Source organism: Nomascus leucogenys, chromosome 2, assembly GCF_006542625.1.
Source record: "Nomascus leucogenys isolate Asia chromosome 2, Asia_NLE_v1, whole genome shotgun sequence".
Lineage (NCBI taxonomy): Eukaryota > Metazoa > Chordata > Mammalia > Primates > Hylobatidae > Nomascus > Nomascus leucogenys.
The window spans coordinates 142,729,388-142,746,260 of record NC_044382.1 but is presented as its reverse complement, the minus strand read 5'-3'; the positions used below and the strand labels follow the sequence as shown (position 1 = coordinate 142,746,260).

General features: G+C 35.8%; 1 long non-coding RNA gene across 1 annotated transcript in view; it reads right to left on the bottom strand.

The window, feature by feature from the left end:
* Positions 1–5,249: 5,249 nt before the first annotated feature.
* Positions 5,250–16,873, bottom strand: part of LOC105739413 — a 28,462-nt gene continuing 16,838 nt past the window's right edge. Inside the window, exons 3-4 of the long non-coding RNA XR_001115325.2 lie at positions 8,044–8,151; positions 5,250–7,047 (exon numbers count right to left, since the gene is read on the bottom strand). This is a non-coding gene — a long non-coding RNA (uncharacterized LOC105739413). The remainder of the gene's footprint in view (positions 7,048–8,043; positions 8,152–16,873) is intronic.

Sequence of the window (16,873 nt, the reverse complement as noted above, 5' to 3'; positions counted from 1 at the left end):
GGAATCTGACTGATTAAACGATCTTCTAAAAAACCACATGCCTGAAGAAGCTTTATCCTTAGTATTATTCCACTCATGTAGTCCTTACTTTCCTTAAAGTCTGATAAAATTGGTTTATTTTACAGAAAAGCGATTAATAGGCCAGAATGTGTAAATATTTCATTCTGATAGTTAATATTATTTCTTTCTTTTTCACATTGTCTTACAAGTGAATAACTAAGATTTCCAGCTAATACTATGTGGTGTTAGCTTTTATCATCAATAATTAACTGAAATGATTTTCTTGATCATGGTACTATATAATTTCCTTTTCAAACTTCTCCACACACTACCACAAATTCTTCTTCAAAATCAATTTCAGAGTTTTTTGTTTGAATAAAAACTATCATCATTTGTCAGTCATTAGATGTATCTACTTTTTAAAAGTATTTTCTAAATTCTATAAGTGACCGTTCTTATAGGTATTCATAATTTCAATCCGTTAAAGTCTTTTTGCTCTCAGAACCTTTCATTTTCTCATGAAATTCAAGTATTATACTAGAAGTTTAGCAAAACAATTTAATTTTTATACATCCCCATCTTCTGGCTCCAACTTCTGTCACCGGGAAATTCTGAGTTCAAAATGACTTTTATTGCTTGATTTATTTTTTGCTATTAATCAAGGATCTCTTTTCTACATTATAAAAGGCTATGCTGTAATTCTTTCCTGATAATGGTTGCTATCTAGTTCTATCTTCTAATTCCTTCCTCTTCTGCCTAAAGCTTCATATCTCAAATACTAAAATAATATCCAAAGTGTCAAAGTGCCATTTAATACTTTGCTCTATTCCTGGCATGAATAAAACTAGAATGATCACATCAGTCTCGTCATGTGTCTATATAATTCAAAGCAATTTCTCAAAGCAAACTAATGAACTAAAGAAATAATAAATCTCATTGCTCAATCTTTTACCTATAAAGTGTTAGCCAACATTTTTTTCCTAATCTTATGGTGTCCAATTATTTTCTAAAATGGTCATATAAAGTCCCATGAGCAATGAATAAGAATTCCTGTTACTTCACGTCCTCATAAATACTTAATATTGCCCAATTTAAAAAATCCTATTCTGGTATTAACTATGAGGAACAGAAATTCTCATGTATTGTAATTTACTAATTATTACCTTTATTATTTTCATTCTTTATATGTTAAAAGAAATATGTATTTTAATAAAATTTAGGGAAAAAATGATATCTAAAATATCAAGAATTTTGCACTGTTGGTTTTGCAAGCGTCCTTAAATGCTCACACCATCTTAAAGCAATGCCATTTGCATATTACTACGATATTTGATTAATAACACTATAAGAAGTTGAATATCTAAGGATCGTTCCAAATAACTCGAATCACTCAATCTACCCACGCCATCCATAGATCAATCAATTCATATGAAAACTATCTTGAAAGGTGCAAAGATAATTCTGCATCACAGAAAAAAAATAATTTACCTTTGCATTACATACAAGTGTTTTTATTTTGGTTTACTTTGGTTTCTTTCACAAAAAGTACAGTAGTTTACTTTTAAAAATTTGCATTTAGGGAGTATCTTGTTCTCAAATGTGATGGAAGTTGTCATAGAAACAACCATAACTACAAGAGATACATTTATCGGAGAGAAAAATATTTACCCTGATCCGCTTTTTCCTTGTTGCGAAAGAAACAAGTCATTCCTCAGGAGTGAGTTTTCTCTTATAGGAATATGCAGAGGATACTGACCTTCTCAGTTTTCCACTCCCAGGAGTCCTTTTTTTTCAGGCATCATGAGGCTTAATTTGTCAGAGACCTGCATCCTAAACTTGTTTCTGAAGACTAGATTGTTTCCTCACAAGACTTTGAATCACTTGGGGAAAATGTCAGAATGAGATTTTAGAAATTATGTGACTGAATAGAACAGGCTGTTACTTGTATTTGAGGAGGAAAAAAACACCTGTGATATTTCCCAAGGCAAGTAATTATCTGCAATAATATTTATCCTTGGTGTATTCAGAGTTAACAGAAAAATCACAGGAGTAGAAGCCGAAGAGACTTTTGTAAATACTTCATTTATTTTTCCCTGCCTGAAACAGTACCTGTTATTTCTCTAACAAAATAATGCCTCTTCCTTTCCTGGTAATGTTTTATGTTGTTAACCTCTTCATAATCCTAACTCCATAATTTTGTCTTCATGATCCCTTTATAAATGTCTTAACAGTTGGGTCCAATGCTTATAAAAATAGATATAAATTTTAAAAACTATATTATAATTTGCAATAAATTAATGTATGTCATATGCTATAATGCATTCATATATCTTTACTATCTATAAAAACAAATATTTTTATATTTTAAATCCTTTTATTAGTATTTTATTTTTATTTTTTAATTTCAAATTCTATTATTGATTAAAGGGTACATGTGCAGGTTTGTTACATGGGTAAATTGAGTGATGCTGAGGCTAGGGGTCCTAATGATTCTATCACACAGGCAGTAGGTACAGCGCCCAAGAAGCAGCTCTTCAGTCCATGTCCCCCACCCTCCCTTCCCCATCTACTGATACCCAGTGTCTGCTGTTTGCATCTTCATTTTACGTGTATTCAATGTTTAGTTCCCATTTATATGTGAGAATATGTGGTATTTGGTTTTCTGCTCTTGTGCTAGGTTACTTAGGATAATGACCTCCAGCTCCATTCATGTTGCCGCAAAGGACATGATTTCATTCATTTTTTGGCTGCACAGTATTCAGTGAGATATATGTACCACATTTTCTTTAATCAATCCATTGTTGATGGGCAGTTAGGTTGATTCCACATCTTTGTTATTGTGAACAGCACTGCAGTGAACATATGGGTGCATGTGTCTTTCTGACAGAGTAAGTTATTTTCCTTTGGATATATACACCTAGTAGTGGGATGGTTGGGTCGAATGGTAGTTCTGATTTAGGTTATTTGAGAAGTCTCCAACTACTTTACACAGTGGCTGAACTAGTTTGCATTACCACCAACAGTGTATAAGTGTTCTGATTTCTCCACAACCTTGCCAACATTTGTTGTTTCTTGACATTTTAATAATCGCCATTCTGACTGGTGTGAGATGGTATCTCATTGTTGTTTACATTTGCGATTCTCTAATGATTAGTGTTGTTGAGTCTTTTTTCATATGCTTTTTGGCCACTTGTATGTCTTCTTTTGAGAAGTGTCTGTTCATGTCCTTTGCCCTAAATGCGGATATTTTGAAAGTATTGAACATATTTTATATATTTCCCCTGGTATTTAAATATTGAATAATTTGTCCTAGTTTCTTCCAAAAATGATTTCCAGCAACCTTCAAAATATATGGAGTAGGGTGACTAGAGTTAACAAAAATGTATTGTACTCAGGTAATGGACACACTAAATACCTTAACTTCATCACTACACATTATGTACATGTAACAAAATTTTACATTTACTCCATAAATTTGCATAAATTGAAAAATAATAAAAATATGTTGAGTATGATATTAACTGTATACTAAGAGTATAATGAGTTTAATGAGAATAAGAACTACTACTTATTAAAATAAAAAAACTTAAGCAGTAAAGATCAGGTAAAAATAAAACAAACATACAGAATACAACACAAAACTTGGTCCATACAAAATTACCAAAAAGGACAGCTGAATTGATTTCATTTTCTCCTTCAGTCTGTGCAGTGAAGGCAGCATATTCTACCTCCTGCTTGGTAGTGTCCTAACGATGCTAAGATGATGCTCAGAGGCAACAAAATTATCCTTATATCTGCTCAGAAAAACTTCCCTCCCATGGGCATCATCAAACACACCCCAGGTAAAGCACTTAACTTTTTCAACAATACCTTATACTAAATCACACAGTGTTTATCTTGTTGTATGGTAATACACCTCTCAAAATTACAGTGACAATGACGGAAAATTGTGTTTTGGAGGTAAGGTTATCCCATGGTTGTATCAGAATACTGGGTTCATGACTAATTCCTCCTCTGGATTAATAAATGGATAGAATTTAAGGTAACCAGAAAAACAGACATTAAATCATTTTAAATGTAATGTACTTTTTCACACCACTAGAATCTGGTAAGTTTCAATGAATTAAATTAAATCCACTGGTAATTATGGGAGTGCAGGTGTTCTATTTTAACATTTGTAAGTAGATTCTACCAACCAGGCATAAGCAGAATTGCATTATTTGTCAGGGGAAAACCCTGAAAAAGCCACAGGCCATGTACAAAGCCTTCTTCCTGTCCATGGAAGACTAGTAGGCAAACCCTTAGGGTTACACTTACACACACACACACACACACACACACACACATTTAATCTATTTGTTGAGCACCTACTATGCTCCTGGGACATTCCTGTTTCAATTTTTTTTGACATTTAATGACAAACAGGATTCCAAATGAAATGTTTATTATTTGGCTCAGTTTGCCCTAACCTCCAAGTTATTGATTTCCATTTTTTTCATTAAATATATTAGAGAACGGTCTCCAATGATATCTAACAGGATGACTTGACATGGTTTCATCAAAAAAGGGAGATTTGCTGGATTATCCTTACAATCTTGGTTCAAAATGATCCAATTTCTGCTAAATATAGCAGAAAATCCTCAAAATTATGTCCTTTTATTTTTTTATTAGCCCCAAGGTAAGTTTACATATATCCTGAACACATTTTGAATTGTTTTGGCAACTTCCACCAGAATACGGGAAGCAGTAAAAAGTAGAGAGAAAATTAGTTTTTCCTCTAACTAGATCACCTTCAAAAAATTCCACAAAAGTATACAGTTAATTAAAGAAAATTATTCAAACTAAAACATGATAATTTCATATTTTAATATCTTTAAAATGTAAAAGCTCAGTGAACTTCAAAGTTTAAATATAAAAATAATCTAATGTTAGAAGGTGAATTTAGTGATCTGAATGTCTTGCTATCTCTATACTTTGCAATGAGAACAGTAATTTAAATAGCATTCTTTTGCTTCTGAGGGATTTGTTTTTCAAGAGATTGCTATTGCATGATTACTTATAAAACTGCTAAAAGCTAAAATATAGAAACATCCAGTATGCTAAAATATAGTTATATTTTTCCCAGTTATCTTTGTCTCTGGGATGTATGTGCATGTTTGTGTGTATATACGAATTTATACATGTATATATATATATGTATACACATATATATGCACACATATATATATACACACACACACAGTTTTTAAAATTTCAACTTTTATTTTAGATACAGGGCATATATAGACAGTTTTTTTACACGGGCATATTGCACCCAGGTAGCGAGCACAGCACCCCATAAGTAGTTTTTCAACCCAAGCTCCCTCCCTCCCTCCCCACTCTAGCATTCCATAGTATCTGTAATTCCCATGTTTATGTCCATGTGTGCTCAGTGTTAAGCTCCCTCTTATAAATGAGAGCATGCAGTATTTGGTTTTCTCTTCTTGCATTAACTCACTTAGGATAATGGCCTCCAGCTCTAATTCATTTTAGGAATGTTTCTTTGCTCCCTCCCTGAATTTCTTTTCTTTTTGGGGGGTAGAGGTGCTGAACTGATACCCTCCTGCTCACAATGCAACATCTGGTATTTTTAAATTGCCAAGCCTATGGAATCTCTGCTTTTAATTATAAACCTCAAATCTTTCAAAGGAACTTAAGTTTCCTCCAGGATTCAGCCTAAATTGCACTTACACCCAAAGCCACTCCTTCCCCTCAACCTCCTGGTCTCAAGCAATCCTTCTGCCTTGGCCTCCCAAAGTTCTAGGATTACAGGTGCTAACCTACTGCATCTGGCCTGTGAGACAGTGTGTATGAGTGTTACCTGGGCTGTCTCCTTTACAATTTCTCATGAGGCTGTAATCAAGTTGTCAGCCAGGACTGTGTTCTTGTCTGAAGTTTTTGACTGGGAAAGGATCAACTGCCAAGCCCACTTATATGATCATTGGCAGGATCCAGTTCCCATGAGCTGTTGGGTTGAGGGCTCGTTTTCTAGCTGGCCGTTGTTCAGAGGTTGCCCTCAGTTCCTTCCCATGTGGACCTTCTTGATAAAACAACTTGCCCAATCAAAACCAGCAAAGGAATACATCCACTGGACTATATCATGTAACCTAATCATGGGAGTGACAACTTTGCCACATTCTGCTGGTTTGAAACAAACTACTCAGCCAGCACCCATTCACAGGGAAGGCACAAAGGCCTGGATGTGGAGGCAGGATTGCTAGGGGCCATCTCAGAAGCTGTCCACTGCAGTATTATTATAGGGGAAAAAAATTGAAGACATCTGTGTCCACGACCAGCTTATAAAAAGCTTTGTCCATAGGCAAGTGGCTGTTTTCACACAGGAAAACATCTGTTTCCACAGAGGCAGCAAGCGCAGTCTGGGCCTTATTCAAATCTGCAAGCTTTTATCTGCTTGGGCAACATTACAGAGCTGGCTGCTGCCAGTGCAGTTTTCCTAAATTGACCTGGCTGAGGCAAGAATTAGATTTCAGAGACAATCTTTTCACATAATGGCCTTTTAGATATTATATGAAAGAGTAACCATGGGCCTGTAATTTATTCCTCCCTCCTCAGGGATCTCTGAAGAGTTTTGACTCTGACCAGAATTCTTCGCAAATATCGACTGATGGAATACACTAACATAGAAGACAAACGAGGGTACTGAAAGGGTTGGCTATGCACTGACTACTGATCTAGAAATGATTTCAGCATTACGTCCTGGTCTATTTAGATTGCTCATATTAAATTATCCTGCAACTCATGGGAAGCTGAGCCGAAGCATGCAAGTTATAACCAGAGCAAGGCCACGTGTCCAGTGGAACTCCAGAACTCAGCAGCCTCCATGGCTAATGTGTCCCGTGTGCTTGACACACTCCAACACCAAAATATGTCTGGCATAGAAATGGAAGCTTAGGAAGCCGTATCTATGGATTAGGAGCCTCCCAGATGCTGTGTATATTGTTTCTTCTGTCTCTTATCCATTGACAATTATGCACAAGCTTGGTGGTTCTGAAACAGTAGAAATGATAAAGGTGGAGGCAACTTTAGATTAGTTAAATAGCAATTGGGGTGATACAGCTACATTTTTTGACAGCTTTAATTGAGATATAATTGACATATAACAAATTGCATATACTTTAAGTTTTGGCATATGTATACGTCCCTGAAATCATAAATACAATCAATACTTATTTGATACCACTGACCCAAACCATGATAGATGCTATGATTTAGGGGCATCCCTAAATTTGTGCTTTTTATGTTTCATAGTTTTAGTTAGTGGGCAAGAAGTACTCAAGAGACAGTAACCTCAGTTATTATGTATGGGATTAATTGGTAGCAGAAATGTTCACGCTTCCCGAAAGAAAGGTGAGACTAAAGAGGGAAATTATAAAGAAAAAAACAAAGTAGTGATGCTTGACCTACTCTGCTGGAATTGCTCCACTGCTGTTGAAAAACAGGATGAAAAAGGGGAAATTGACAGGATTATTGGTAGGGTTTTGGTGGTGTAATCTTGAAGCTCAAGAGGTAAAAATCCAACTTCATTGTTGGCTATGACAGGCATACCTTAAAAAGCCCCCCCAAAGTCTCCACATATAACTTAGCATGGATAAGTACAAATCCAATCATAAAGATTAAGATTTGGAATGGAAAATACTTAAACAGGCTGAATATAATCCCTCAGTTAAAGCCATATTTCCTTTTTATGTAAATTAAATAAGGATTTGGGATCTGCCCACCCAACCCTCAGTGAAGGAATCCAAAGAACTAGAAAGTGATGTGGATGGAATGGCCTGAGGGCAAGAACTAAAGTATGTGGAATTATTAACTCTTGGCAATCAGTCTACCGAAATCCATATAGGGGCTGGGAGGACAGTCTAAGAGGCCTAAAGGTGAAACTTGGACAACATTGAGATGCTGTGGTAGACAATAACAACATAACAGTTAAACTCTAATTTGGAAAATATGACTGGAGATAGTATTCTCTCATTTCATCTCCCTTACCTAAGTGTATAATGGGAATGGGTGTCACATGAGAATGGAGGACTCTGCCCCTACATTATTACACTGCGTGCGTTCCATGTTCCATAGTCACCCTCCACCTGGTGTCACCTGAAATGATAAATTACAATCTTTGCAATTGCCTAAGCCCTCCTCTGTAGAAAGTACTAAATAATACAGAGTTCCAGGAGTAAAAGAGAAAATTAATGCTTTAATTAGCATTAATGATTCAAATAGTGATATTGATCTCCATTATTTTCCTTAATTGATAAATGAAAATTATTTATATTTATGGTATACAATGTGGAATTTTAATGTATGTTTGAATGTAAGTTAGTATAGCCACTATAGAAAACAATGTAGAGGTTCCTCAGAAAACTCTAATTAGAAGTACCATATGGTAGTTTCAGCAATCCAACTTTTTGGTATATATCCAAAGAAAGTAAAGTCAATACTGCAAAGAGATAGCTGCACTCCCATGTTAATTGCAGTATAATTCACCATAGCCAAGACATGGAATCAACCCAAGTATCGATCAATAGATGAATAAAGAATATGTAGTATGTATACACAACGGAATACTACTCAACCTTTAAAAAATCAGTAAACCCATTAATTCTCTTTTAATAGCCCTTACACACCAAAAAGACAAAGCAGGTTATCTACACATACTGGTAGGGGACCACTGGGAGTTCATCTAGGTAGATCCACCATAGCGTTGGATGTGCTGTAGATATAATTCAGAAAAACAAAAAGCAAAACCAATACAATTGCACCAAGGGGCAATGGATCAAAGGAGACCATTCAGTATAGATCTTAGCTCATGCTTTCTTTTGTACACCTATTTCAGAAGTCAGTCAAGAACACTGCCTCCACATATTAACAGGGCTTGCAAAAAGACATTTAAGCTAAGCAGCATACTATCACAATCTAGTGTAGCTGCACTTGATCTTGATAACCAGTAGGAGTAAGTTGATAACATCAATGATATCTTAATTGCCTCCTCAGACGAAAAAGCAAAGTATACTTTAGAGACTGTGTCACCCATCTGTCAATAAAGCATGGCAGATAAACCCCAGTACAATTCAAGACCTGCCCCACTCCCTGGAAATTTAGAAAAGAAAATGAGCCAGATCACAAGAGGCTTTCCTCCTATCGTAAGAAATAATTTAGAATCTGATCTTGACCTTGTTACTAAACAGCCCAGAGACTGGAGAATCTGTTTGAGTTATGGCATAATCACATCTTCCACTCTGGGATATTGTTAGTCCTTTCCACAAAGTCACTAGGAAGAAATCTTGAGATTGAATTGTGCCCTGACAGAAACAAGCAAATAAAAGATTTATAAAGGGCTGTCAATCAGGCAGTGTCTCTTGAGCCTTATGACCAAAATGCACAAATGATTGTAGAAGTGTCAACAACTGGAACACACACAGACTAGAGCTTTTGGCAGAAATCAATATTGCTGCTCAGTGGAGACGGCAGAGATTTTGGACTTGAAAGTGGTCTGATGCAGCTGCTCAATTCAGCCCTTTAGAAACATAATTGTGAGCTTGTTGTTGGGCATTGGCAGAAATTGCTCCTACATCAACAGACCTGGCAATCCTGAAACCAGGAACACCCATCGTGACTTAGGTGATGTCTGTGAAACATTCAAATTGAGGAAACACCCCAATGGTGCACACTGTTAAATGGAAATGGTGCTCAAGAGTACACTTTAGCTGGGGTTCCAAAGTTCACAGCATTCATGAATAGATCTATCCCTTGCATTTGGAGCCAATAGTAACCCCGTCTCTATCTTTTCCAGCCCATCCTGACCCACAGCCCAAGGATCTCCCTGCTGTAGCTGCTGAGTTGTCTAAGCCTTTAAATTCTCCCCTGGCCATACAAAATAGCTGCTAAATGTACTGATTGGATTTCATGAGGCTGTTCCAGAAATTCAGTGGTTACCTGTCCTGCATATGGTAAATCCTTAGTGGGAGAAGTAAAAAAGGCTGAAAGGGTATTTACATCATCCTGAAATCGACTCACTAACTCAAGTAGAGACACTAGAGGGAGCCATCTTTCAGGAGACGGGTATGGCTGATGAAGCAACCTGAGAACAGACACTGTGCATTACTAGACTCATCAAACATCAAGCTTGCCAGCACCTCTGGGAAAGAGTATCTGCCTTTACTCAGGGGACGTTTTAATAATAATGAAATCAGATATATTTAACATACATTGGTGCTACTGACAAGATGTCACTAGAAGTGTGCAGTCCAATAAGGTAGCTGCAAGCTACATATGACTATTGAGCATTTGAAGTGTGGCAAGTCCAAATGAGAACTGTCATATGCACAAAACGCATATGGGATTTCAAAGACAGTACCAAAAAAGTGTAAAATGCCTTGTTAATAATATTATATTGATGACATGCTAAATTAATACTATTTGGATATGTTTAAATTGTACTATTAAAATTGATTAATTAAATTTTATCTACTTTTCTCCTTTTTTAGTATCCTTCCAGAAAATTTAAAATTAATATATGTGGTACACATTATATTTCTTCTGAACAGTATGCTTCTAGATTGCTTATTACAAGTTACCCTATAATTTATGGGCTTTGGCTGGCCTGAATCATGGAAGGTGAATGTGCAGCCAGAACAGATGTATCACACACACACACACACACACACACACACACACACACCCACGAGAGAGAGAGAGACAGAGAGAGACAAAGAGATTGATAATTAGGAAACTTTACAAAACTAGTTTAAAAAATAAGGAGATGAAACAAGATTTCAAAACCAAAAGTGAAAAAAGAGAAATCTGACAAATATCCTATCGTGAAAACCAGGTTAATGTTAATTGAATGCAAACCAGAAGAGCTATATTTTCTTCACAAAGGAAAACACTGTGCAATAATATTGACAGAATCATCAAAAGGGAAGACAAAGGAAAGTAATAATATATTTTCAATGTTAAAACATAATAGAAAATTAAATAATAATAGAAAATTAAAACAAATTATTAATTGACATATCACTCTGATTTTAACTCACATATTGGTAACAAATCTCCTCTCTATATGCATTCATTCATTCTTTTGAATATATTTATGTATTCAATGTATTTATTTAATATATTTATGTATTTATTAAATATATTTATAAAATGCCTACTAGTCCAGGCACCGTTCTTGTCACTTAAGATACACAGTGAACAAATCGGACAAAACTTCTGTTTTTAAGTGTTTATTATACTTACAAAAACGAAAAAAAATGAGATTTTGTATATGATGAACATATTTAAAAAAACTAAATAAAATGGGTAATTTTCTTCCCTAATAAAAAAAATCTAAATTGACAGTTGTACTAGTTTCCAAGGAGTGGTGTTACAGAGTATCACAAACTGGGTGACTTTCTACAATATAATTATATATAATATATAATATGTATTATATTATATATAATATTAATATAATATATTGTATTACTTAACATTATTTTATATATAATTATATATAATGTTATATAATCATATAATTGTTATATAACATAATTATATGATTATATAACATAATCATATATAATTATATAATAATTGTAGAAGTGTCAACAACTGGAACACAGACAGACTACAGCTTTGGGCAGAAATCAATATGAAAAATTATATAATAATTATATATGATATATGTTATATAATTATATATTAAGTAATGCAATACATTATATTAATATTATATAACACATATTATATATTATATATAAGGGATTACATTCAGCCTGTTTAATATATATAACATATAATTATAATTACCTAACATATAATTATAATTATCTAACATATGATATAATACATAACATATAATTATATATAAAAAAGCCACCTAGATTATTTATTATATAATACATAATTATACATTATATATATCAAATAGGCTGAATGTAATCCCTTATTGTATAATTATATTGTAGAATATATATATTATATATAATTATTGTATAATTATATAAAATATACAGAATATAATTTCTTCTGTCACTATTCTGGAGACTAGAAGTCCCAAATCAAGGTTTTCAAAGGGTCATGCTCCCTCTGCAGCCTCTAGGGCTCAAGGGATTCTTCCTTTCCTCTTCCAGCTTCTACCTGCCCCAGGTGCTTCTTGATTTCTGGCAGTATATCTCCAACTTTTGCTTCCACCTTCATATGGCCTTCTTCCCTCTGTGTCTGTCTCTCTCTCTGTTCTCATGAGGATTCCAGTCACATTAGATTAAGAACCACTTTAATTCAGTATGACCCTATCTTAACTTGATCACATCTGAAAAGACCCAATTTCCAAATAAGGTCACAGTCACAGTTACTGGGGGCTAGGACTTAAACGCATCTTCTTGGGGAAACACAGTTCAACTCATATCCACACTCTAGTAGGAATTCCAAATAGACTAACTGTGTCAAGGGTCTTCAAGACCAGTGCCCAGTTTAATGATCATTAGAAGAATTCAAAAGACTCATGGCCAAGGTTTATTACATGGAAAGGACACGAAGCATAATCCACAAGGAAAAAAAAGATTATTGGGAGAAGTCGGTAAGAATCAGGTGCAAGATTCCTAGAGTCCTTTTCCAGTAGAGTCATGCAAGGCATGCATAATTCCTCCAGCAATAAGTTGTGACAACACGTGTGAAATATTGTCTCCTGGGAGTCTTTTTAGAGACTCAGTGCCCAGGGTTTTTATTTGAGGCTGGTCTTGCCGGCACCCACTGCTTAGCATACACCAGAATTCCAGACTCCCAGAAGGAAAGGAGATGTTTAACACCATCCCATCATTTGCATAGTCTAGTCACAATGAGTCATCCTTATTATTTAAAGAAAGTTTATGTCAGTGGAGAGAACTCTTGATCACCTACATTCCCAGATGACAGTCAACCTTGTATGCAGGCTTTTCTAAGGATAGTAGTGTCAGGTTGGCTCTTTTAGCGTCACACTTTTCTGCACGGTGACAAAAGAGAAAAGTCAAAAGTTATTTTTAAAAAAGTGTTCTCCCTCTCAAAAGCCACCTGGATTATTTAGTTAAATCATACAAGGATCTTATAATGTTCACATCATAACTATTCTATGAAATACAATATGCTAGACAACAACTGGCTAATTTAAGCAAATAGCCATGATATCAAAATTAATCAACATCAAAGGTGGTCTTTTTTATTATTTGATATTATTGCTATTAAAAACTACTATTTGGGATTCCTCTTCATAAATCTCTTTCATATTAAGTCATATTCAGAATTGTGAAATGCTTACATGTCTTATTGTATAAATTAAAGCTTTAATTACACAATAATCAAAATCACACGTTCTCTGTAGAAGCAATATCTCACCCAAGGAAGAAAAAATGGTTCTTGGAAAAAAAGAGCCTGATTTTTTTATGTATAAAACAATAGATATGCATCAATACACACATAGATAAATAGATTATGTGGTATTAAAATTCCATGGTGGGAGACAATTAGGAATAAAACGAGCTAATCAATTATCTCATATGACTTTTCATTTATTCTATTTATCTATCTTCTAGCACTATATATCAGGAAGGACTCAAATCAAGTTGTTACTATTATATCTGACTAGTGGGATCAGGGTAAATAGATGAAAAGACTAAATATTTACACTTTATGCTTCCTTTTACAATGATCATTTGTATATAATAATGTAATAAACATAAAGCCATTTAATCAACTGAAAGCGTCAGCAAAATACACATCCATTTGTCTTGAAGACACATCCATTTCAGTTATACACATGGTGAAATTTAGAACTTCTTAATCAAATCAATGAATCCATTTGAGGTGAAAAAAAATCAATACGGAGTTTCCTAGTTGAAGGAAGAGATTGACTAAAGAAAAGCTAAAACCCAAAATAGAGTGCAATCAAGTGAGGTTATATTTTGAAGAAAAGATCTGTCAAATATTGTCTGTTTCAAAAGTGTCATTAGGTCAAGCTTTACGGATGAGACCAGATTTTGTTTGATGCACACACACACACACACACACACACACGGACTCAAGAAATTGGTGCTGGAAATACGAAGAAAAGTTTGAAGACAACTGGCATAAAAGTAAAACTTTCTTGGATCATTTTTGAATTAACTTAGTGATGCAGGAGTGCCAGGAAGGAAAGAACATGGTCCCTTTAAATGAACGGAAGGTGGGGAAGGGAAGTGCTGAGTAGAGAAGGGTGGGTCCTTAGCTAGGGCTCCACCCCCAGGGACCTAGGTGAGGACATGCATTTCCTGCCCAAATGTTGCATTTCCCAAGACCACCCTGGCCTGCCACACTCCCATCCTGGGCCTATAAGAACCCGAGACCAAAGCGGGGAGAAGCGACTGGACACTGCGAAGATCACTTGGGAGAAATAAGACACAACTGGCTGGCTGGGGCAGTCGGAGGAGAGCTCAGCAGCCCGACTCCTTGGGAAAACCATCTCCTTTCTGGCTCCTCCATCTGCTGAAAGCTACTTCTACTCAGTAAAACCTTGCACTCACACTGCAAGCCCGTGGATCTGATTCTTCCAGTACACCAAAGCAAGAAACTCCGGGATACAGAAATCCCTTTGTCCTTGTGATAAGAAATGGGTTCTAATTGAGCTGGTTAACACAGCCTGCCTATAGACGCAAATTAAGAGAGCACCCTGTAACATGTGCCTATTGGGGCTTCAGGAGCTGTAAACATTCTCCCCTATACACTGCCGTGGGTCTGGAGCCCCACAGCCTGCCCGTCTGTATGCTACCCTGGAGGTTTGAGTAGCGGGGCACTGAAGAAGTGAGCCACACCCCCATCGCATGCCCTGCCAGGAGGACAAGGGAACCTTTCCCGTATCAGTAATATCTGTAACTGTCCATCTTTTGACTGTGAGATTACATATAAAATCTTCTGGAGTATCCCTAAACATTTTTCGAGATAACAACAAAACTCAAGGAATTATTGAAAAGAGAAGCAACTGGAGTTTTGGGGATTGACTATTTTCAAGGGATTTAAAATTTGTAACAAGATTCTCATAGCAAAGAGGTTTTGGGTCTCAATGAGAAAGTAAGACAGATAATAGAAAATGAGACTGCCCACAAAGTAAATCACTGACTGAAAACAAACCTGAGTACAAGTAAGTCATCTTCTTCTTTCAATTTCAGGGAAGGGCGTTGGAAACATTACAATTAGGAGAATTATTACAAACGATTCTCCTGCCTTGGACTTCCGAGTAGCTGCGACTACAGGTGCGTGCCACCGCACCCAGGTAATTTATGTATTTTTTGTAGAGATGGGGTTGCGCCGTGTTGGCCTGGCTGTCCTCGAACTCCTGACCTTGGGTTATCCACCCTCTTCAGCCTCCCAAAATGCTGGGACTACAGGTGTGAGCCACCATGCCCGGCCTAGACACTCTATTTTCTTTCACTGATCTATTTTTACACTTTTTTTTTACACCAATGCTACACCATTTTGATTAATGTAGCTATAAAACTACATTTGAAATTAGATAGTGTAAGTCCCCCTCCACTTTGTTCTTATTGTATACAGTGTTTTTGCCTCGTCTGGGTCTTTCAAATGGCCATATAAATGTTAGAATTAGCCCCCCGTGATGGGGAGGCTGCAGTGAGCCGAGACTGCACCACTGCACTCCAGACTGGGGGACAGAGTGAGACCCCACCTCCAAAAAAAAAAAAGGAGAAGGAGAAGGAGAAGGAGAGGGAGAGGGAGAGGGAGAGGGAGAGGAAGAGGAAGAGGAAGAGGAAGAAGAGGAAGAAGAGGAAGAAGAGAAGAAGAAGAAGAAGAAGAAGAAGAAGAAGAAGAAGAAGAAGAAGAAGTAGAAGAAGAAGAAGAAGAAGAAGAAGAAGGGAAAGAAGAAGGGAAAGAAGAAGGAAAAGAAGAAGGAAAAGAAAGCATCTAGAAATACACCCATGGGTATAATATAAAAATTTTCAACAAAGTTGCCAAGAAAATTCAATAGGGAAAAGGTTTTCTTTTCAACAAATCCAGTGAAAACAATTGGATGTCCAAATGAAAAATAGAAGAACTTTGTTTCTTATCTCATACCATACACAAAATTACATAAAAATAGATGCAGTAGGCCAGGCGCGGTGGCTCACGCTTGTAATCCCAGCACTTTGGGAGGCCGAGGCAGGCGGATCACGAGGTCAGGAGATCGAGACCACGGTGAAACCCCGTCTCTACAAAAAATACAACAAAAAGAAAAACCATTAGCCGGGTGTGGTGGTGGGTGCCTGTAGTCCCAGCTACTCAGAGAGGCTGAGGCAGGAGAATGGTGTGAACCCGGGAGGCGGAGCTTGCAGTGGACCGAGATTGCGCCACTGCACTCCAGCCTGGGTGACACAGCGAGACTCCATCTCAAAAAAAAAAAAAAAAAAAAAAAAAAAAAGATGCAGTTGAAACTTTGAAAAGTAAATTATAAATACAACTTTTAGAAAAAATTATATAATATCCTCGTAACATTCATGAATGCAATGATTTCTAAATAGAACAACACAAATCATTTTAAAAATCTGATATTTGAAAAGCATAAATAAGTAAATGAATCACAAAATAAAAAATTAGATTTTATCAAAATTTTGTAAGTCTAAACTTCAATAAGACAGTAAAAATTACATAATTGGGCATATCAATAGATTATAAATTACATGATAAAGTAGATTTATATATTATTAGATTTCATATCAAGAATAGATGATGCATTACATAATTTGGCATATCAAGAATAGATTAATAATCCTGACAACTATAACTCAATAACAAAGCAAACTACTCAACTTTAAAATGTGCAACTTGTTTGATCAAA